The 23,145-nt window shown below is 50.7% G+C and overlaps 1 protein-coding gene across 1 annotated transcript in view; it reads right to left on the bottom strand.

Annotated features, from left to right (window-relative positions):
* Positions 1-23,145, bottom strand: part of IFT43 (intraflagellar transport 43) — a 152,276-nt gene that overhangs the window by 39,938 nt on the left and 89,193 nt on the right. Inside the window, exons 10-11 of the mRNA XM_060295082.1 lie at positions 22,889-22,990; positions 18,423-18,660 (exon numbers count right to left, since the gene is read on the bottom strand). The gene's annotated coding sequence lies outside the window, so the exon portion shown is untranslated. The remainder of the gene's footprint in view (positions 1-18,422; positions 18,661-22,888; positions 22,991-23,145) is intronic.

The raw sequence follows: 23,145 nt of genomic DNA, 5'->3' as shown, positions 1-23,145 counted from the left end.
CCACACTTCTCAGGAAACTGGTGAGCTCTGGGGCATGGTCGGGTCAGCCCTCAGGGGACCCATTTGGGGCTGCATGGTATGGGGAGGAGGGTCAGCTCAGTACACATGTGCAGGGCCCACGTATGTGCAGGGTCCATACGTGTGCAGGGTCCACACGTGTGCAGGAGTTGGCTTGTCCAGCACAAGCCATGGGCATCCCGAGGTGTGGGATGGGCTCTGATGCTCCCCTCTGGTGGGGCCTCATGTTCATTTCCATCTGCTCAACTTAAGAACTTTAAAGATAGACCCTCAAACGTCCCGATGTCTGAGTCTTCTCTACAACATCCAGCTTCAGGAGGGATGACTCCAACGGTGGGGACTCGATGCCTCCATCACCATATCCCATTCCAATTTGGAGTATCCATCCATTAGTCACAGAAAGTTCCTCTTTATGCTAAGCTGTCATCTGCCTCCATTGAACTTTGAACTATCAAGTCTAGCTTTCTTCCTAAAGTCCATGGGCATTATTATGACACCTTTGAAAACACCTATTAAAAGGTCTTCTGCAGGGAAGACCTAAATAGACGTTTCTTCAAAGAAGACATACAGATGGCCAACAGACACATGAAAAGATGCTCCAACTCCAATAAAGATGTAAAAAAAAAAAAAAAAAAAAAAGATGCTCCACATCGCTAATTATTAGAGAAATGCAAATCAAAACTATAATGAGGTATCACCGCACACAGGTCAGAATGGCCATCATCAAAAAGTCTACAAATAACAAATGCTGGAGAGGGTGTGGAGAAAAGGGAACCCTCCTACACTCTTGGTGGGAATATAAGTTGGTGCAGCCACTGTGGAAAACAGTATGGAGGTTCCTCAAAAAACTAAAACTAGAGTTGCTATATGATCCAGCAATCCCACTCCTGGGCATATACCCAGACAAAACTATAATTCAAAAAGTTACATGCACCCCTATGCTCCTAGCAGGACTATTTATAATAGCCAAGACATGGAAACAACGTAAGTGTCCATTGACAGATGAATAAAGAAGATGTGGTACATATATACAATGGAATACTCAGCCATAAAAAAGAATGAAATAATGCTGTTTGCAGCAACATGGATGCAACTAGAGATTATTATACTAAGTAAATCAGAAAGAGAAGGACAAATACCATATGAATCACTTATATGTGGAATCTAAAATATGGCACAAATGAACTTATCTATCTATAAAAGAGAAACAGACTCACTGACATAGAGACCATACTTGTGGTTGCCAAGGAGGAGCAGGGGAGGGAGAAGGATGGACTGGGAGTTTGGGGTTAGTAGATGTAAACTATTACTAGAGAATGGATAAACAACAAGGTCCTACTGTATAGCACAAAGAACTATATTCACTTTCCTGGGATAAACCGTAATGGAAAAGAATATAAGAAAAGAATGTATATATGTGTATAACTGAGTCACTTTGCTGTACAGCACAAATTCGCACAACGTTGTAAATCAACTAGACTTCAATTAAAAAATACAGAATAAAAAAGTCTACAAATAATAAATGCTGGAGAGGGTGTGGAGAAAAGGGAACCCTCCTACACTGTTGGTGGGAATGTAAATTGGTGCAGCCACTATGGAGAACAGTATGGAAGTTCCTTAAAAAACTAAAAATAGAGATACCATATGATCCAGCAATCCCACTCCTGAGTATATATCCAGAAAAGACTTGAATACCAATTCGAAAAGATACATGGACCCCAATGTTCATAGCAGCGGTATTTACAATAGCCAAGACATGGAGACAAACTAAATGCCCACCAAGAGATGAATGGATAAAGAAGATGTGATGTGTGTATATATATATATTTTATATATATATATAATGAAATATTACTCAGCCAGAAAAGGAAAGAAATAATACCATTTGCAGCAACATGGATGGACCTAGAGATCATCATACTAAGTGAAGAGAGAGAAAGACAAATATCACATGACATCACTTATATGTAGAATCTAAAAAAAAAATGATACAAATGAACTTATTTACAAAACAGAAATAGACTCATAGACATAGAAGACAAACTAATGGTTACCAAAGGGGAAAGAGGGGAGATAAGTTAGGAGTTTGGGATTAACAGATACACACTACTATATATAAAATAAACAAGGACCTACTGTATAGCACAGGGAACTATATTAAATATCTTATAATAACCTATAATGGAAAAGAATCTGAAGCTGAAACTAACACATACAAAAAATTTTGTATAACACATACAAAAATTTTAAATGGTTTAGGTGACAGTCACTGACTAGGGGACTACTTCAGCCTGGATGGTTGGGGAATCTGAATGAAAAGGAGTCAGCCTTAGGAAAATCAAGGGAAGAACATTCTGATAGAGGGATGGGCTAGTGTAAAGGCCCTGGAGTAGGAAGATGCTTGGCATATTGGAGGAACAGATGGCAAGTAACAACATCTTGCCTTTACTGAGCACCTACTATGTGCCAGGCAATGTTCTAAGCCATTTACGTTTCATTTAATTCTCTCAACTGCCCTATGGGGTAAGGGTTTTATCATTCCCCTTTCACAGATGGCAAGACTGAGACATAGAAAGGTTGCCCAAGGTCTCATAGCTAATAAGTGGCAAAGTTGAGATCCAAATCCAGGTGGTCTGACTTCAGAGTCTGTGCTCTCGACCACCATGTAAGGCAGCCTGAGGCAAGGGCAACGCTGCAGAAATAGATGTGAAAATCTTAAACACAGATGATATATGAAGTACCAGGGCCGGACTAGGTGGCTCAGCTTCATGCATAGAGAGAGAAAAGAAAGAGAAGAGGGCCGAGGTCCAAGCTAGGAGCACGCCAACATTTGAAGGTGGAACAGAGCCTGCAAAAGAACAGAGAAAGAGCAGCCAAGGAGGTGGGAGGGAAATGGGAGCTTGTACTGTCATGGCAACCAAGGAGGAGGCTGTCCCAGAAAGAAGGGTGAAGTCAGTGGTACCTCTGTCGAGCGCTGCAGAAAGGTCAAGACAGCTGAACACAGAGAAGTGACCATGAGTTGGCATCAAGAGGGGTCAATGTTGACCTAGAGAAGAACAGTCTTAATGGAGTGGAGGGGTCAGAAACCCCTCTGGAGAGGGTTGAGAGAAGAATGTAAGGTGAGCAAGTGGAGATGGCATATTCAGTTAGCTCTGAGATGTAGTGAAAAGAGCACTATACCAGGAGTCCAGAGACTCTCCCACGCACTAGCCCTGTGATCTTGAATCAGGGGTGTAATTTTTCTGAGCCTCAGTTTCCTCATCTGTAAAATGGGGATGATATTAATACCTACTTTGCAGGACTGCAATGAGGAATCAAATGAAAGAGATGAAAATGCTTCAAAACCCACAAAGCCCTGTGAAGATATAAGATATTTCAGGGCTCTTGAATGCCTTTCTTCATGTATGAGTCGGGATTTGCTCCCTCCCTCTTTTTCTACTTTAACCATCTGTCTCTCCGATCCAAAATCTGTTCCGCCTGACCCCTAGCTGACCAGAGCCTTCCCTCTCCCTCTGTCCTGCCATAGCCTCCTCCTCACAATCCTGGCTTGGCTCTGGGGGGCTCAGTTGAATATGCAAATGTCTCCCCAGCCAGCTGGTGTCTGCCACCCCGAAACACATGTTCCAAAGCCCCTCTGCCTCAGCGGGGAGGGGGCCAGAGCCTCTGCCGGCTCTCCAGCCCGGAGAGGACACATGGCTGGGCAAGGAACAACACAGCCAGCAGATGGGGAAGGGCTGCTAGGCACAGGCGAAGAGGCTGGGAGAGGGGCCGGCGATGTGTGTGGGCGAGGGGACCGGTGGGCATGGACGAGGGGAACAGAGTGTCAGGGCCATGCCCGCACACCACGAGGGCACACTGTCCACCCGATGCGTTCGTCCCTACTGACCCAACCATGGGGCTTCTTGGTAAATTTTATGGCCTCCAAAATTCTACTGGGTTTTGCAAAATTAGCCTTGCCTACATTAAAAATATATGTATCATAAAATACTTAAGACCTACCAAAATGTATCAAGAATAATATGAGGGACTCTCATACACTCACCCTCCAGCTTAAAATATCACTTTTTTTTTTTTCAAATTTAAGTGAAGGCCCTCGAGTACCACTCTCCACGTGGCCTCTCTTCCCTGCAGGGGAACCACTATCCTGAATGCAGTGTTTATCATCCCTGTACCTTTCCTTAGACTTGTATCATATATGAATGTATCCCTAACCAAAAATGCACACTTGTTTTGCATGTTTTAAATCTCTATATAAATGGCTCCTGCATGGTTCATCTTCTTTTGCAACTTGCTCTTTGGGCTCCATGTTATATTTATGGGGTTCAAGCATGTTGACAATTCACCCGCCTTCCCTGCCATCTTGCCCATATATTTCATAGCAACTCAGTCCCCAGACAGAGAGCTCAGTCTATGGCCTTGAGCCTCTGGGTTCCCCATCCCCCTGAGCCCAGACACAGACTCCATGGGAAATTCGGCAGAAAATCTCAAGCTAAGATCTGCGGCCTGTTTCTCTTTGCAGCTGATGGTCTTGTGAAGGCCATGGGGAAGGAGGTCCCTGTAGGAGGAGACCCAGTAAAAATCTCTGCTTAAACCTAGTAGGGCTGGAATAATGAGCTGGCTAGAACAGGGCTGATGATCACCACCATCACCATCATCATCACCATCACCATCATCACCATCACCATCATCACCACCATCACCATCACCATCACCATCATCACCACCATCACCATCATCACCATCATCATCATCACCACCATCACCACCATCACCACCATCACCATCACCATCATCACCATCACCATCACCATCATCACCATCATCACATCACCATCACCATCACCATCATCATCACCATCATCATCACTGAACACAACACAATGTGCCAGGTGCCATTCCAAGCACTTGATATGCACTGACTCAGTTAATTCTCACACAGCCCCATGGGGTAAATGCTATTATTTCCCCCATTTTCCAAGTGAGGAAACTGAGGCATAGAATGTTGAAGTGATTCGCCCAAGGTCACAGTTGTAGAGCCAGGACTTGAACCTGCATGAACCACAGCATTACTGCTCCCAAGTGTACCCCAAGTTTCACCACGTGTGCCTCTCTCCCTGTTGGCCAGGTGATGGTCACCTCTGGGCCCTGAAGTTGTTGCCTCCCCCAGGCTGCAAGCTCCCGAGCCTGGGGATGCAGCTAACTTGGTGCCAAAGGAGGCCCAGGAAAGCATCAGGCACAACCATGGAGCAAAGAGTCCTACTTTCCAGCCCCAGCGTAGACAGCCGTGAGCCCAGCTTCCTGGGAGCAGGGGGACCTGGACCCGAGGGCAGCCTTGGAAAGCAGCTGTTCAGATGAGATGGGCGTCATGCTGCTTATTTGGAAAATGGGTTAAGAGAGAGGCAAGGTTTTGTTTACTACAGTTTCTAGAACCTCTTCCATCTCCCAAGTTATATGACTCTAAAGCAGAAGCTGGCAAGCACTTCTGTAAGGGCCCAGGAAGTAAATATCTGAGGCTTTGAAGACCATGTAGTCTGTGTCACAACCAACAAACTTTGCCAGCACAGCATGAAAGCAGCGGATGGTATGTACATGTATGGGTGTGGCTGTCTTCCAATAAAACTATAAACATTAGAATATCTATAGATATCTGTGAATATTAGATACTGAAAGTTGAATTTCGTATCATTTTCACTTGTCATTAAGTATTGTTTTTTCTTTTCATCTTTTCCCCCAACCATTTATAAATGTAAAAACCTTTCTTAACTCACAGGCCACGTGAAAATGGGTGGCAGGTGGCAGTTTGCCAACTCCTGCTCTAGAAGGAAAAGCCTGGATCGGGAGACAAGAAGTCCTGGATTTGAATTACAGGTCTGCCATTTTTAGCTGCACAATCACAAGCAAGTCCCTAACCTCTCTGAACCTGTTATCTCCCAGGTGCAATGGAGATACCACCATCTACCCACCGCCCCCACCAGCATGGACTAAAATGGGAAGATTCAGGGGCACATAGTCAGGTCTTGGCAGCAGGTACAGTTCTCCGGAATGTCAGCAGGGCCATGATTCTTCCCCACAAAGCCCTTGCAAGCTGAAAAGTCCTGGACACTGTTTGTCCCTTTCCATCCTTTGCTGCCACATCTCCTCCATCTCCCAGCCCTGGGTCACCTCTGCTCCCCAGCGCCTGCTCGTCTGAAGGTCCAAGCCATGCACTGTGGAGAACCCAGGATCAGAGTGTGCTCCTCCGGCCACCCTGGGCCCCTAGGGCCACAGGCCTTCCCTCAGAGGGGTGTGTCCAGCGTGTCGGAGCCCTTGGGAGGAATTCACCACTGCTCACACCAGACATTCAGACCTTGGAAAGCTCTTCATTTACGCCTCCTTTTTTACAGCTCTTTGTTCAGGAATCTTACTGACTGGGTAGTTCCAGATGTATGAGGACTCTGGCTTCTGCAAAGGCCCTTGTGCCACCAACATGGGATACTTTTTGTGGCCAATGGCAAAAAGGGAAGAGGCTTAAGAGCAGAAGGAAGGCATGGAAGGAAGTTGGGCCTCACAGAGCTATGAGCATCCCATCCCCAGGGCCTGGTGGTGGGCAGCACTGAGTCTCGGAGGAAGAACCCTGGGCAAAGGCTGGCATGCACATTCTCCTCCTTGAGCCACATGTCATCTAGATTCTGGCCCCATCGGGAAAGGGAAGCAGCTAGAGTTCCTGTCTTTGGTACTTTCAAGCACACATTATGCATGTCTGGGCCAGGGAGGGAGGGGACCCAGGGCAAGGAGCATCACAGGCAAGGTCCCCCTGCCACTCACCATCTGTGTTAGTTTGCTAGGGCGGCCATACCAAAGTACCACTGACTGGCTGGCTTAAGTAACAGAAATTTACTTTCTCACAGTTTTGGAGGCTGGAAGTCCAAGATCAAGGTGTGGGCAGGGCTGGTTTCTCCTAAGGCCTCCCTCCCTGCCTTGCAGATGGCTACTCTCGTGTCCTCACATGGCCTTTCCTCCGTGTGCAAGCATCCCTGGTGTCTCTCCCATTTCATATAAGGACACCAGTCATACTGGATTAGGGTCCACCCATATGACCTCCTTTTACCTTAACACCTCTTCAAAGGCCCTATCTCCAACGACAGTCACAGTCTGAGGTACTGGGGGTTAGGACTCCAACACGTGAATTTTCGGAGGACACAGTTCAGCTCATAGCACCGTCTCTCCACCTCCAAGCCTGAGCTCCTCATAGCCTCCCCTACCCCATGATGATGTGGGCACTGGGGGAGCCCTTGAGATCCTGAGCCCACAGGTTCTTGCAGACAGGAAAGGGCAGCCTCACAGGGAAGGGGGGACATGTTTTTGGAGGTGGAGGGGTGACTCTATGTACGGATAGCACAGGGAGGGTTGTTTCAGTGTAACAGCGGCACATTTCTTGAGGACCAAACATGACTGTCTGTGAGTCTAGGGAATAATGGGCTGGAGGGCTCCCGGAGGACACTCTAGACTGCCCACGGCCCCACAGCCTGGAGGCTGCATCTGCCCTCCAATGGGCAGCACCTTCTGCCCCAGCTCCACGTGTGGCTAGCAAAACTGAGTAGTGGCAGAGTCCCAAGATTTTGAGCCAAACAGAGTCCCACTGCAGCCTGTTCAAAATCACTCCAGCAGTCTCCTGGGCCCCGGTGACTTCACTGATAGTCAGCCTCCCCTCAAAGGGGGATGGGGGGGTGAGTGGAGGGTGTGCAGGAGGTGAGGGCACCCAGCATGTTGACTCGGCCTTCATCTCAGCCTCTCAGGCCCGCCCCAAGCCGTGCCCTCTCTCCTGCCACCGCCGCACGGAGAGAACTTTCTCCAACTTGTGTGCGTGCTTCCTTCCCGAGCTCTCCCTTCCCTGCCCGCCCCTCCCCCCTGAGCAGGGCCAGGGAGAGGGAGGGTGGCTGGTGGGCTGGGAGCTGCCTCACGTGCCGCCTCTCCTGCCTGCGCAGCTCCTGGTACAATTATTAAACGCAAATTACAAAAGATGTGACCCAAACGATCTTTATTTCTTCTTTCAACAAGTGCTGCCTGCAGGGCCCTGATTCCAAATTCCGTTTCAATTATCTCGGCCATTTTAGACACAAAGCCGGTGTTTGTGATCGCCAGCAAGGAAGGATGCAGAGAGGAAGGCCCAGTGGCTCAAACTCGGGATGCCTGCCTCTCCTGTCCGAACTTGCAATTGCAGCGATTAAAGGCACCCAAAGCAAAAGACAAGACCGGCTGGAACACGTCGCATCACCGCGCTACCTTATGCCCAGTGGACGAGGTTAGAGATCCACAGGCACCAGAGGCTCCCCTGGCAGCAGAACGTGCTAGAGCAGCCCTCCTCAGCTTCCCCCAGTGCTAAGGCCCCCTCCTGCTTCTCCATGCTGGCGGCACCCTCACTGCTCCAGGATGGACAAGAGCAGAAGCACGGGCTTCCCCACCTCTGATCAGTCATTCTGGGGAGAAGCAGCAACACACCTCCCCTGCCCACAGGTTGTGGAGCCGGCAGGAGGATCCTCACGAAGCAGAGAAGGAAACCCGTTGTGAATCCATGATCTTCCTCCAGGACCCCCAGTCCCCTCAGCACGAAACCGTAAAGTCCCTGGAGGATGGAGATTACATCTTGCTCCCCAACGTGCCCAGCCCGATGCCATGCACATGGGATGGACGTGGTGGTGAGAAGCCCTGATTCTAGAGTCCGGGAAGTCTGCCCTCATCCTGACTTGCCATTTACTAGCCACATGACCTTGGGCGAGTTCCGTGACCTTGCTAGGCCTCCATCAGGGTTTTCATCTGTGAAACAGGGACGGTCTTGGTAACTACACCTTGTAGGGTTTTTGTGAGGATTTTAGACAATTTGATGGCAAGCCTTAGCATGGTGCCTGGCACACGTAAGCGTGCAGCGAGTGCCAGCTGCTGGAGTTCTGGCTCAATACGGGCGGAAGGCCAAGCTGCTTCAGCCAAAGCCACAGGTGTAAACATTTCAGGGGCCCCTTCCCTCCCACTCGCCACCCCTGCTCCCTCCTGGACGCCCATGATCCCAGGAAGGCCTGGGGGTGCTGGCCAAATGCTGGTCCCCTGGCTGCCCCATCCCCACTGCCGGGCTGCCGGGACCAGGCCCGCCCGGCCACGGGAGGGGCGATTTACAGCTGCGCTTAGAGGGCTGGTGAGCCATTTGTCACAGGGGCCCGGGCACCTTGTTCCACCCGTGTTGAGTGTGTTTTATTGGTGTTGAGCAGAGTGAGGCCAGAGTTGAGTCGGGGATAGGAAACCCACTCAAGTGAAAAATGAGGAAAGCCAAATGGGATTGAGAGGGCGATAGGGGGAGAGCCGGCGGGAAGGAGGTGAAGGGGTGGATTGTAAAACACAAGACAAACGTGTGCCGCAGCCCTGGGGTTACTGGAGAGGGGCTGGGGCCTTCTGTGCCTTCCCCGCTGTCCCGCGACCCCACCAGGACCCCAGGAGGCGCCAGCAGCTGCAATGGCAGGCAGGTCAAAACCATCAAGAGACAGAGAGAGACAGAGGCACAGAGACAGGAGTAGGGGCTGCAGGCTCTGGACCAGAGGATCCTCTGAGCCTGCAGGCCACGGGACCAAAAGAAAAAGCGTTTTAAAAAGAAAAGCAAACCCATCCCAGCCTGGGCTTCTGCTCCGAAGTCCTCTCCTTGCAGCATCCCTCTCCCCAGCCCACTCTGGGGAAAGGAGGCGGGCTGATCTGCTTAGAATTTCATCCCCTTCCCTCAGTGTCCCTCAGCGCACAAGTTTCAAGTCCAAACTCATGAAACGAGGCTGTGGCGAGGCAGAGTTAGAGATCTCTCTGTCAGGAACAAGAAAGGAAAGAGAGACGGAGAGAGAGGCAGAGGAAGAGAGAGGTGGGGGGAGGAGAGAGAGGGAGATGGAGAGATAGACTCTCGGCTTTGTGCCTGCAACAAGCCACTAAAGGTGCATTTTTAATTAAATTTATACAAAATGTGTCAGTTTTATCTCTAGGTTTCAAACCTGACTCTTTCCTATCAAAGAGGAGTATTGATCTCCATTGCCCCGGAGCTACCTGACTGAATTAAACAGAATAAATAGAAGGAGGAGGACTGAAAGGGCTCAGAAACAACTGCAGAGAGGCAAAAATCTAATGGCTCCACAGTCATTTTCTGCAATTAAAAAACAAAACCATTTAGAGAGTCTGTTAACACCTTGAAGTCAGAAAACTCTCGCTTCAAAAAAAACCCAAAAAGGCTCCAAACAGCTCCCAGGCAAAACATTTTAATTGCTCTAAATTCTTCCATCTTTGGCGGGCACTTGGGTGTCTATGCGTTTCCCTGTGACACCCAGGCACGTGCACAGCTCTGTCCCCTGGCGCCCCGCCCCCCCGCCACATCAGTCCCCCAGTTCTCTGGTTGTCTGCACTGTGCAACCCCCAGCCCCAGACGCACACTCAGGCTTCAGGAGCTGGCTCTCTCCCTCACTAGCAAGTGACTGTGCCTCTCTCCACCCGTTTCCTCATCTGTAAAAGAGGGACAGTAATATACATTTTATGGGGTAGTTGCAAGGATACTAAAGCAATACATTAAAGGACTTTGTGCAATGCCTGGAAAGGGGAGATGCACCATCAGTGGTGCCTTAAAAAACTAAAGGTCCAGCCGCAGACATTGTCCGGTTGTCCTGAACGTGGTGACTTCGTATAAATACTGGCCATGGTACCCTCCCCTGTGTCTTACCGGCAACTTCTCTGAGGTATTAACCCATTGTGTTTTCCTAGTTGGGCCTTTTCCCTCATAAGACTCTAATTGTGACTCAGGCCCTATGACCTCTCATTTAGTCTCAGTGGCGTCAGAAGTGGACGTTCCAGTCCCCTAAGAGACCCGTAGAGTGACCGGCAGGCCGCCAAGGTGATGGTCGTTCTGTCTGGCTATGGAGCTACCATGGGAATCTGGCCAGGGCCGGCTTTGTGGCATGTGGTCGTGTAGTTGCACAGAGCCCTGCACTTTAGAAAGGCCCCACGCTTGGGCTAATGCGCGGTTCTCCCCATCTTGAGATTCTTAATCATTTTGAACAGTGGGCCTTGCATTTTCATTTTTCACTACGCCCTGCAAGCTCGGTAGCTTGTCTTGACCTCAGCGTATCCGTACTCCGCCCCCATGCATTTCCTTTGTACTTATTTCTGTCAAGCACCACTGTGCTGCCAGTTACTCAAAACCACGGAGGTGTCTTCACTTTCTCTCCTTCACTGCTCCTACTGTCACTGAGACCCGCTTGCCTCTCTAGAGCAGGTACTGAATCCATATACATCCCTTCCCTTTCAGTCCGAGCTTCCCTTGACTCAGGCCCTCACCAACATCGGGGAATTGAAATAATTCCCCCCTGCTCAAGTCTCTTCCTCTTCAATCCATTCCCATCGAGGCACACTTGGGCCTGGCCAGTGTGCGTCACTAAGCTGAGGTCAGCCTGCGGATGTGGGGCTACTCCAGGCGTGGTCCTCACACCAGCAGCATCAGCACCAGCTGGGAGCTTACTAGGATTCCACATTCATGGCTGCCTCCGAATCAGAATCCCTGATGGGGCCCAGGGATCTGCGTTTCAACAGGCCCTCCCCGTGATTCTGAGGCTAAGGTTTGAGAAGCATTGCTTTTCGATGGGTACTGGTCATCAACCAGCCCTGCCTCCCCAGCCGTCCAGATCCGATGTGGCCCTGCCTGGGACTCATGTCCCTGCCCTCAGGCCCCTCTGGGGAGGTGGAATGTCCAGGCCACAGAGCCCATCACTCCTCTGCCTATTAGGAGAACCGCTCACGCCCGTCTCCACGTGGGCAGTAGTGGGCTGGCCAATGTGGCTTAATTAAATGGGGGAAAAGATCAGGTTAATGCCAGATAAGCAGGCAGGATTAAAACAGACAGAAAGAATGGACAAGGGGGGAGCTGTCAGCACCCCGGCCTGTCTAGAATGATTATTAATAATGATAAGCAGGAGAACAAGAATAATAAAGGAATAATGAACTGGTTCTGAAAGTGACAGGAGATGGAATCTGATAGAGGGCCGAGCCCTGGGGGCCTGCTGCCCTGGGGGTGGGGTGCAGGCTGTGTTTGTGCTGGAGGCTCAGGGCTGAGGACAGGACTGTCTTCCTTCAAGGAGGCCAAAGACCCAAGAGGCCGATCTGACCCAGGGCCCAGTTAAACCTACAGTCACTCTCCTCCCTCTAGATGACTACAGGTCTTAAAGCCTTTAGGTGCATCCAAATCACCTGGGGCACCACATTTAAAATGCAGATTCTCAGGTCCCGCCCCAGAGATTCTGATTCCCCAGGTCCAGGGTGGTGGTCAGGCCTCCGCATTTTGTAAGCCTTCCCTGGAGGGTCCACACAGGTGGTCTGTGAACTACGCTTTTAGAAACACTGATTTCTACACCAGGTACAGGGGGCACATTTCATGTTTGGATCATTTCCGAAAACACATCTGGCAGCAGCTGCCTAAGGACAGAGAGCAGAGGGCTGAGGAGGGGTGAACCGACGCCGTCCACGTAAGCTCTGCAAAGCAGGGCGAAGGTGGGCCTACATACAGGGAGGACGCTGCGCCAGAACTGGCCTTGCTTGTTAAGCCCTGGTACCTGGTGTTGGCACTGACAGACACAAGTACTGCCATCTCCTTTGCCCAGGGGTCACAAACTCAAAATGTCCATGGAAGCCAGAGGAAAGAAGCAGGGCCTGGGGGCGCTGGGGGCCCCAAGCCCTGTCCTGTCCCCTCCAGGTAGTGTGGCGAGGGAAAGCGGGCTTGGCACTGCCGGATCTTTCCAAGAAGCAGAGGTCTGTTCGTTTTTCCTGTGATACTCCTGATTTTTAAATATTGACCGTTAATGTAAAAATGTCAAGAAAACTGTTTTAGCCAGTATACCGTGAATGCAGACTTCAGCCTGTGAGCCGGCAGTTCGCAAGGTTCTCGAATAGGGTTGGGGGTTTGGGAAGGTGCTTGTTTAAAATGCATATACTCAGGTGTCTCCTGCCCGGACTCTAATCCAGCGGGTCGGGGCTCAGGAACCTGCGTGTTTGGTAAGCTCTGTAGGGCCCTCAGATGCAGGTGGTCCGTGTCAGGTGGCCACCTCTGAGAAACCCTGGCTTGCAAGTGTTGTCGTTGTGCCTCTAGACTCTAGGATAATACCTTAAACAGCCCACTGAAGGGAGGGCACAGGGCAAACCTGATGTCCTTGTCACCCTATGCCCAGTGCTCCTGTCATGCTGGGTGGATGGCAGAGCTTCAAGGGTCTGGCATCGCTGTGGCACATCTACTGCCCCTCACTGAGGGAACCCCGGTGTGGGTTCAGAACCTCGCTGTGGCCCCAGTCCAGAGGAGGAACCAACAGAACACTGAATATATGCAAAACAGGAATGAACACTGCCCACCTCATCTACTGCTTCATGAGGATGAAACGAGAAAGGCCTGGGTTTAAGCCTTACTTTCTCTTTCCTCTAAAATGCGCACGACTGCAGTACCCACCTCGTGGAGTTGAGAAGACTGAGTGAGATAATGTACAGAAAGCATTGCATACGTTGCCTGAAACCTGGTAAGGGCTTCACAAATGACATCGACTACTATTACTATTACTGGAGATAAACAAGAACTAGGACACATGCTAACAGGGACACAGCAGGGACTTAGCTTTTAGTCTTAACCAGGCTATCTCAGGGAATAGCGCCTGACACCGTGCCTGGCCACAGAGAACTCACCAGTGTGTCAGACACGTGATCAAGAGGCCGGCAGTGGATTCCCACTCTGATTTTCCCTCTGGGACCAAACAGAACACGTCCAGCCCCACCTTCCCCCTCCACACAGACTGGCCTAGCTTTTCAAGCCAGGCCTCCCCTGTCTCCACCACGGGTACCCGGGTCTTCTCCCTGTGGCCTCACACCCGCTCTCCTCAGTCCCCTTTGCCCTGGACTAGCCACCCCAGGGGACTGGTGTTCCCTCTGCCATTTTTTACCCAATGGGTGGTTGGAACGAGTAGAAGAGCTGACTGTCTTTCCAGGGGCTTGATGGGAGGCTGGCAGAAGGAATTGAGAGGTGAGCCAGCGCTGGGGGGCAGCAGGGTCCTTCAGAGCAGTCAGGGTGGAAGGAAGTGGGCTCAGTCTGCATGACCATCGCATGGAAGGGCTGATGAGGGGATGGAACTGTGGGGTAGCGAAACCTACGGAATAATGTCCACCATTGAAAAGAATGCGGAAGAGTGGTACCAAGAGGAAGGTTCCACAGGATGTGTTGTGAAGTGGATGAAGCAAAACGTGGGCCATGCCTGCAGAATGGTCACTACTACATAAATAAAACCAAGCTCTGGGTCTCTATTTGTACGTCCATGTGTATGCAGGTGCACAGAAACCTCTGGAAGGACATCATGGTCACCTCTGGGGAGGGTGGTGAAATGAGACGGGGCAGGGCAGGGTAATAGGGATATTCACTATATTTAGATATACAGTTTTTAGTTCAGTGATTATGTATATATGTAGATGCATAATTTGGTGAATATGTTAGTAAAGATCATATTTTTTTAATGGGATTTGTAAGCTTTTAAAGAGAGAAAGTTTTTTTTTTAAAGATCGGGCATCAGATGTTCCTACGTCTCTGCTCATCCCCCAGGTCGAAAGATTTCTTGCAATGCATTACATGGCACAGCCTGCTCTCTCTAGGGTCACATCTATTTTAAAAGGTCTTGGGTCTTTAAGGTTCCTTGTGTCCTTCCTTGCTCTGTGTTCAACGGACCTGCGTTCCCATTAGAAAGTCAAAAATGATTCCCAAATGCCTGTATTTTACTTCAAATTGGACTACAAATTGCCTACCTAGTCAAACTTGCTGTATTTCCCTTTCATAGAAAATCATGGAAAATTAAACTGCAGATAAAATTTTAAAGCTAGCTCCGGAGTCTCAGCAGACCCCTAGTCTGAGGGGCAGGGGCGGAGGTGGCACTGCAGGGCCTCTCTGCTTCCTGACCCAGTTCTCAGGGACGGCCAAGCTGCCGGGCACCATGGCACAGGGGATGTTGCAAAAATTGGTACGATGCTGTGGGACAAACAGAAACTCGGCCAGCTCGGCTACCTGAGGTGATGAGGGAGTGATGGGGAGAATCTTTCTAAAGTCATGCTTATTGAGGTACAAGTTACATACAATAAAAAAACACCCTTTTTTAAGTGGATAGTTTGATGAGTTTTATAAACAGACATGTAAACATCTCCACAATCAAATTATGGAACATTTCCATTACCCTAAAAGGTTCCCTCCTGCCCCTATGTAGCATCCCCGCCCCGCTCTGCCCTGCCCTGCCTTATCCAGGTTTCAGTTTTATTCTTGTTTTTTCTGTTCTCTAGTTAAAGAGCTAAACTGACTTCTCTTTGCTTAGCTTCCCCTACCAAGTGCTATCTCCTCCAGCTACACCCTGGGAGGTGGCTTCCTTGTTCAGTCTTGGTTGCAGTGTCTTTGTCCTTAAAACTGCACGAGCACCTTGGAGGGCGTTGTGCCTTAGGTACAGTGTAGTGCTGCCCACTGGGCTTCAGTCAGAATGAGCCTGGCCCTTCACAAAGCCCGAGGCAGCCTCCCCTCTGCCGGCGGACAGCATGCCGCCCCGATCGCTGTGTGGCATGGGGGGCTCGGCTACAAGGTCCCTGCTCCTGGAGAGATCTCGGCACAGTCGCCTAAACACCATCTCTTCTCCCACCTTCAGCAGTGACGCCTCCAGACCATGATGGGTACCATGTGGCCCTCTGGAGGGCACACCCTGTCTCCTGGTAGGCCTGGTAACCGTGACCCCCCCTGTTCTCTGCCCATAAAGCCACCAACAGAGGCTCTTCGTGCCCGACCCCAGCAAAGAAAGGGAGCTATCTTCTTCTCCTGCTGAGAGGACACCAGATTCTTTTGCCACATGTCCACTGTGGGATTGCAGCTTCTCCTTCTCGGGCCTCCTCAGCTGGACTGGGTTCTAAGGCGGCACTTCCACGAGTGAGAGAGGGATCGAGCTCTGGTCAACCCCCGTCTATCCCTCTCCAAACCCAGCCCACACCCCAGCCATGCCACTGGGTTTGGGAGGCATGTGGATTTGGGGGAGAAGCCGCTACCCACACCCCTAACCAGCTGTCTCCTCTCAGCCCTGCCTGGGAATCTTTCCTCACCAAGTCTAGCTGGACCACCCCAGGCCCACTGTTTGGGTCCTGTGAGAAGGACACCAGGACAGAAAGATAAAGGGGAGAGGAAGCAGGAGGTAACAGGGAGAGGCTTCAGGTGATGATGAAGGTCTGACAGCTGTGAAGAGAGAGGGGAGGAAGGAGGATTGGATAGCAAGGGTCTCAGACCGCTGTGCAGCTCTGAGAAAGCCCTGGTCAGACCCAGGGGAGCTCTGGTGCAAAGACTGTCGCAGAGGAGTCCTGTGCTGGCCAGGATCGGTGAGCCCTGCACCGCCGCCACGTTCAGCAACTGGCTGGCTGCTGCCTGGGAAGCTCATGGCCTCGGCCTGCAGGCTGACCCTGAAGGCACATCACTCCTTGTGCAAGTTCTCCTGAAGGGCGAGCTGAGTGGCGCAGCCAGGGCTGTCCCTCCTCCTGAGCTCGGCACGGGGACCCTGCTGGCCGGCGGATGGGGTGTGCTCTCCTGTCCCTGAAGCCTGAAAGCCAGACACATTCCCTGCAGCCTCAGCTGCTCCCTTCTCCGTCACACCTCAGTCGCACGACTGACGCACTGGTGGCAGCCACGGAAAGAAGGCAAACCTGCTAACGTTGACTGCTGAGCTGGACCCTCATCCCGAGCAAATGCCGTCAGCTCCAGGGCAGAGTTTAAACAATTCAGTGGAGGGCAAATGGCGGAGGGTCCAGTTATTGGCCCTGGAAATATCCCAGGACTCTGCTCAAACTCTTGTCAGACCCATGATGGAAACAGGGTTAAGCTTCCTGATCAGAGGGGGATGACTCCAGGGTAGGGAAACTGGATCTTCTCCAGAGCTCGTGTGGTTTTAGCTTATCCATCAGGCAGGGGGTCCTGGTTACTGACAAAGGACACTGGCCAGCCTGCAAGTCAGGACTCGAGTTCCAGTATCCATGACCTTGGGTGAGTGCCCCTGGTGAACAGGACCCTTACAGGCAAAATGAGGAGGTGGGGCAGGTGTCTCAAAGTCAGTGCCTGCAGTGTCCAGGCAGAAATGTAAGTGAGGGTGAGGGTGAGGGTGAGAGTGGGGTGGGGCGTGCTGACCTGCCCTTACCCAGGGGAGCTCTGGCCTCTCCGCTCATGTCAGTCACTGTCCTAGTGACTGTGGCCCCAAGGTGGACAGATCTCCCAATTTCCTAAGAGAGGCTGGAAATCTGGGTTTAATGTGAAACCTTTCCATTTTAAATGTTGGTAATTAACCAAATAATGAAAAGTCGTGTGTTGGGATGCAACTAGAGATTATCATACTAAGTGAAGTAAGTCAGAAAGAGAAAAGACAAATACCATATGAATCACTTATATGTGGAATCTAAACTATGGCACAAATGAACGTATCTACAAAACAGAAACAGACTCATAGACACAGAACAGACTTGTGGTTGCCAAGGATGGGGAGGGGGGCGGGAAGGAGAGGGATGGACTGGGACTTCGGGGTTGGTACATGTAGACTATTACATTTAGAATGGATCAACAGCAAGGTCCTACTTTATTTCACAGGGAACTATATTCAATACCCTGTGATAAACCATAATGGAAAAGAATATTAAAAAGGAATGTATATGGGGCTTCCCTGGTGGCGCAGTGGTTGGGGGTCCATGTGCCGATGAGGGGGACGCGGGTTCGTGCCCCGGTCCGGGAAGATCCCACATGCCGCGGAGCGGCTGGGCCCATGAGCCATGGCCGCTGAGCCTGCGTGTCCGGAGCCTGTGCTCCGCAACGAGAGAGGCCACAACAGTGAGAGGCCCGCGTACCGCAAAAAAAAAAAAAAAAAAAAAAGAATGCATATATGTATAAAACTGAGTCACTTTGCTGTACAGTAGAGATTGGCACAACACTGTAAATCAACTATACTTCAATTAAAAAAAACAAACTTATGTGTTGGCCAAATCAATCATGTCCTGTGGGTCGAAGTCAGTCCGTGGGCCTCCAGCCCACGACCTTGGGTTAGATGCCCACATAGGTGCTGTCAGCGCCTAATGCCCGTGACTTGCCTTCAGGGGGATGTTGCCTGTCCACCCAGTGTGATCAGAACTAATCACCATCGAGTGCTTGCTTCGTGCCGGACACTTGACGTATAGTATGTGGTTTAATCATCATAATTCTACAACAAAGACAGGAATTGTTTTCTACCTCACTCTATAGATAAGAAAACGGACGCACGAGGAAGTATGCAGCTGTGACCTGGAAGCACAGGCACTTGAACTTGGCATCGTCTGCATTCTTAGCCTCCGTGCCCTCTTACCTTGCCCCCTCCGGGTTGACCTCTGATTCCTGAGGGACACTTTAGCACCGAGCAGCCCAAATAGTATCCGGGGGGTTTCTGAGACTGGCACTTAGGAGGGCGTCCCAACCCTGTGCGTTCTTTCCATCCAGGGCTGTGGCTCCCCTGCCCCTGCCCCTCTCAGTGCCGTCCTGTGCATCACCTCCAGTCTGCTGGCAGGACGCGCGTCTGGCGGGTCGAATCCACTGCAGCCCGAGACCTGGAAGAGACGGTCTTTTGCAGGACTCTTTCTGGTCTTCGTCCAGCCCCTTCACAGCAGGTGTTCTCTTGTGGGGAGCACTCCCCCCCCCCCCCCGCAGCACTGTTTGCTGCAGCTGCAGCAGATGCTGCTAGGAGAGCTGGACAGCCATCATTCTGTGGAAGCCAAAAGCCTCTGTGGCCCGGGAATTCTGGGCTAATGCTCGGCGCTGGCACGGTCCCCTCTCTCGCTGACCCCTCCGGTCCAGGTCACCACGACAGATGCTGGGAACATATGCCGGGAATTAATTCACTCCGCCTTGGCCACAAGAGGGGCAGCCTCTTTCTCTCGCTGCTCCCGACACCCTTACTTTCTGATTTCTACTTCACCAAAGGAGAAATCGGGCTTTTCTCCCTCCCTTGCTCCTAACCCCCTTCCACTGGGCTTCCTCATCATTATTCTGAGCCTGCCGCCAAAGGTATTTGATTCCGAGAGACCCCCCTCACCCCACATCTCAAACAGGATCAAAGGCCAAGGAACCCAGTCACCCTTTCCAGCTTTTTGTCTCCAGATGGATTCTGTCCCAACTTTGCTGCAACTGATAAGTGGTTTTTGTTTGTTTTTTCCTTTTCTTAAGGGAAATTTGTGGCTCTCTTTTAGGAGCCAGAATCTTCCCACCCTTCCAGTCTTTCCTTACATCTAACTCCAATCACTCCTGCTGCGATTGCGTTTCTGAACAGCAACAAGCAGCTGAACTTTGGGAGTCTGCGGCTGTTATTTCTCACCTTCATTCTTCCGTCTAAGGAGGAATTGGCAAACTTTTTCTGTAAAGGGCCAGAGAGTAAATAATTCAGGCTTTGCCGGCCACATGGTCTCTGTCACAACTCAGTTCTGCTACTGCAGCCCCAAAGCAGCCATAGACAGTATGTAAATTAAGGAGCATGGCCGTGTTCCAGTGAAAGTTAACAAGAACAGGTGGCGGGCTGGATTTGGTCCACAGGCTGTAGTACGCTGACCCCTGCTTTAAGCAAACCAACCCACCTCTGTATTTCTTAGTGGAAAAACCAAGCTCCCTTTCTCTCTCTTCACCTGCACTTTGCAGTGGATCATTTGGGTTCCTCCACTCATCCGGAAAGCCTCTGTTTTTCAAAACCAATGCTTTGAGAACACAGAGGAATCTTGTCTATTTCTCTACTAGCTTGTAAGCTCCTTGGGGTCAGGACCATGTCTTATGTGACTTTGAACTCCTGGAATATGCAAAGGCCTTGACAGAAACTCAAAGAACACGCGGTCTTACCCTGAAGAAGCTTATAGGCTGGTGGGGAGAGCAGACCGATGAGCTCTGTGCTCTCAACAGAGATAAGCTCAATGACAGAAAGAAGTCAGGGAGGGAGGAATCAGGAGGTGGTGCCTCCTATAAACTTAGCAGTGACCTTTGAAACACGTACGGAAAGGAGACAAGAAAAAGAATCTTAATTTTTACTGAATTAATCCTGATACTCTAAAGCACTGAAAAACAAACAAACAAACAAACAAACAAAACCAATGCCCTGGAAAACAGTTTTGGCAGTTTCTTAAAAGTTAAACATAAATACACCATCCGACCCAGCAATTTCACTCTTAGGAATCTACCTTAGAGAAATGAAGACATCTGTCCACACAAAGACATGGCCATGAAGGTCCACAGGGGCTTTATTCTTAAGCCCAAACTAGAAACAACCCAAATGTCCATTAACTGAGGGATAAACAAAATGTGGTACGTGTCCATACAACAGAGTAACATTCAGCATTCCAAAGGATGAACCACTGGCACATGCTACGACATGGATGGACCTTGAAAATACACTAAGTGCACGCAGCCAGACTCAAAAGACCACATGTTATATGAGTGCATTTATATGAAATTTCCAGAAACAACCAATCAAGAGTCGGTAGGCAGATCAGTGGTTGCCCGGGGCTGGGAGTGGGAGTGGGGATTAACTGTCAACAGACACAAGGGAGCCTTATAGGATGATGAAAATGTTCCGGAAACAGAATTATGGTTATGGTTGCACAGCTCCATAAATTTACTAAAATCACTGAATTGTATACTTTCAGGGGGTAAATTTTAAGGTATGCAAATTAAACGTCAATAAAGTTGTTATAAAAACAAAACAAAAAACCCTGGTACCAAACCATTCTCTATCCATGGCTGAAAGATGATGCAGGAGGGGAAACGGAGGTGGGAGCTCCTTGAGAGATGCAAATGTTTGTTGTTGCAATAAAATACCCAATGTGACTTTCCCTAGGTTCACTTTTCCACCCCATCAGTTCCAAAATCGAATAGCCGTCAGATTTTACCAGGCATTACAATCCTAAGATTATCCCCATTTTATAGATGAGAAAAAACAGGATCAGAAGGGGAAAGCAGGGGCTTCCCTGGTGGCACAGTGGTTAAGAATCCGCCTGCCAATGCAGGGGACATGGGTTCGAGCCCTGGTCCGGGAAGATCCCACATGCCGCGGAGCAACTAAGCCCATGCGCCACAACTACTGAGCCTGCGCTCTAGAGCCCGCGAGCCACAACTACTGAAGCCCGCACGCCTAGAGCCCGTGCTCCACAACAGGAGAAACCACCGCAATGAGAAGCCCGCGCACCGCAACGAAGAGTAGCCCCCACTCACCACAACTAGAGAAAGCCCCCGCGCAGCAACAAAGACCCAATTCAGCCATAAATAAACAAACAAACAAACAAATAAATAAATTTATATATTAAAAAAAAGAAAAGAAGGGGAAAGCAGCTTGCTCAAGGACCCACAGTGACTAAGTGAAGAGATGCGACTGGACCCCAGGCCCGCCTGATTCCAGAATCTGTGTTCTTTGACACTGCTCCTTACCCCCTCCACTCACGCCCTTCCCCACTGACTCTTTGGCCTCTGGGAGAAAAGCATAGCACTGCTTGGGCAAGCAGAGCAAGGATGCTAAACTTTCTTATCTTGCTGTGACAAATCCTACCTTTCATTCCAGCACCAATGCTCCCAGGAGCCGCCCTCACCACTAAGCAAGAAAGGCCTTGGTCTCTGTGAGCAGTACTCTGGGGTCCAGCAACACTGGGCCAGCACTGGAGTCCACTTCCGTCTGGAGCATGTAGCTCCAGAAGCCTGTCTGGGGGTGTCCTGGGGTTTAGCAAAGACGAGCCAACCATCATGGGTGGAGATGGCCTCAGGTTCAGCCACAGGCCGGCCTGCCCACATGAATTTCTTCCTTGAGCTTCTCATCAGAACTACAAGTTTCCAGGGAGTGTGGCACTCAGGGGCCTCACGGTACTGCCATCTGCCCCACACACGGCACGCCCCTGCCTGCGGGAGCTGGCAGCAGCCGCCTGGCCTCAGTTCTGTGGCAGAAGAACTCACGGTTCCCCTCTCCCTCGATGAGGCATCAACCCTTCTTCCCAGGCAGAGGCATGGAGGGGCCGTGCAGGCCTCTGAGGAAAGTTTTCCAAAGGCGGCCTGACGAGCCCACGGAGCCTGAGGGTGCGCGTGTCACTGGGGAGAGCGGACCCTACATGCACAGAGGCCTCTTCTGTGGTGGGCCCAGGGCTGGGCCCAGCAAGACACAGCGTCTCCTCTCCCCTGGTCCCCTCCCGCCAGTCAACCGCCTCCTGCCGCTACTCAAAGAAGCCGGGCCTATGCCCCCCTCTTGGCTTTTGCAAATACTCTTCTCTCTCCTTGGAATGCTCTTCCCCAGGGACCAGTCCCGCTCCTTCCTTCACCTTCTTCAGGTCTTTGCTCAAATGTCACCTTCTCAGTGAGACCTTCCCTAACCGCCTACCTAACACTGCATCCCGAGCCCAGCACTCCCTTCCCCGTCCTGCTGGATTTTTCTCCATAGCACCGATTACCATCTGACGCCCTATCTTACTTATTGATCCATCTCCCCCACCAGAATGGAAGCGCTTTGAGAGAAGGGAGTTTCGCTTGGAGTGTTTGGAACAGCGCCTGGTGCGTTCTACGTGGTAGTCAGAATCTCATGAAGGAACCGACTTTCCCACCAGGGCCCGGCCTATGAACAGCAGCTCTGCAGCTACCACCCCATGCCAAAGACACCACGGGAGATTTTGCCAGAGACCAGCTGGGGCTTCTCAGACACGAGCCAGTCTGGGAGAAACTGGTAAGGACCCAGTCAATCCGCCACATGCAGGAGGCCCACTCCATACCTCCTCCCCGCCGCCCCCCCCCCGCCAGTGTCTGTGGAAAACCACGTTGAGGTACCTGTCGAAGCTCAACCATTCTATCATCCTTCTTGGGTCATCTTCTTGGGAGGCCCTCTGAAGTCTCGGGTGGGCGACAACACTGGTTGGAACATAAAGGTGTCTGAGAAGTAAAGGGAGGAAGGAAGTCAACCCCCAGGCCCCGCTCGAGCTGGCTGAAGACCCTCAAGGTTATCAGGGTTGAACTTGCCGGTGATTAAGGTACTCGAAATACAGCAATTCCTCCTTTGGGTTTCAGAGTCTTGCAGGCTCAAGAAA

Source organism: Globicephala melas, chromosome 2 (genome assembly GCF_963455315.2).
Source record: "Globicephala melas chromosome 2, mGloMel1.2, whole genome shotgun sequence".
Lineage (NCBI taxonomy): Eukaryota > Metazoa > Chordata > Mammalia > Artiodactyla > Delphinidae > Globicephala > Globicephala melas.
This window is presented reverse-complemented; position numbering and strand designations above follow the sequence as displayed.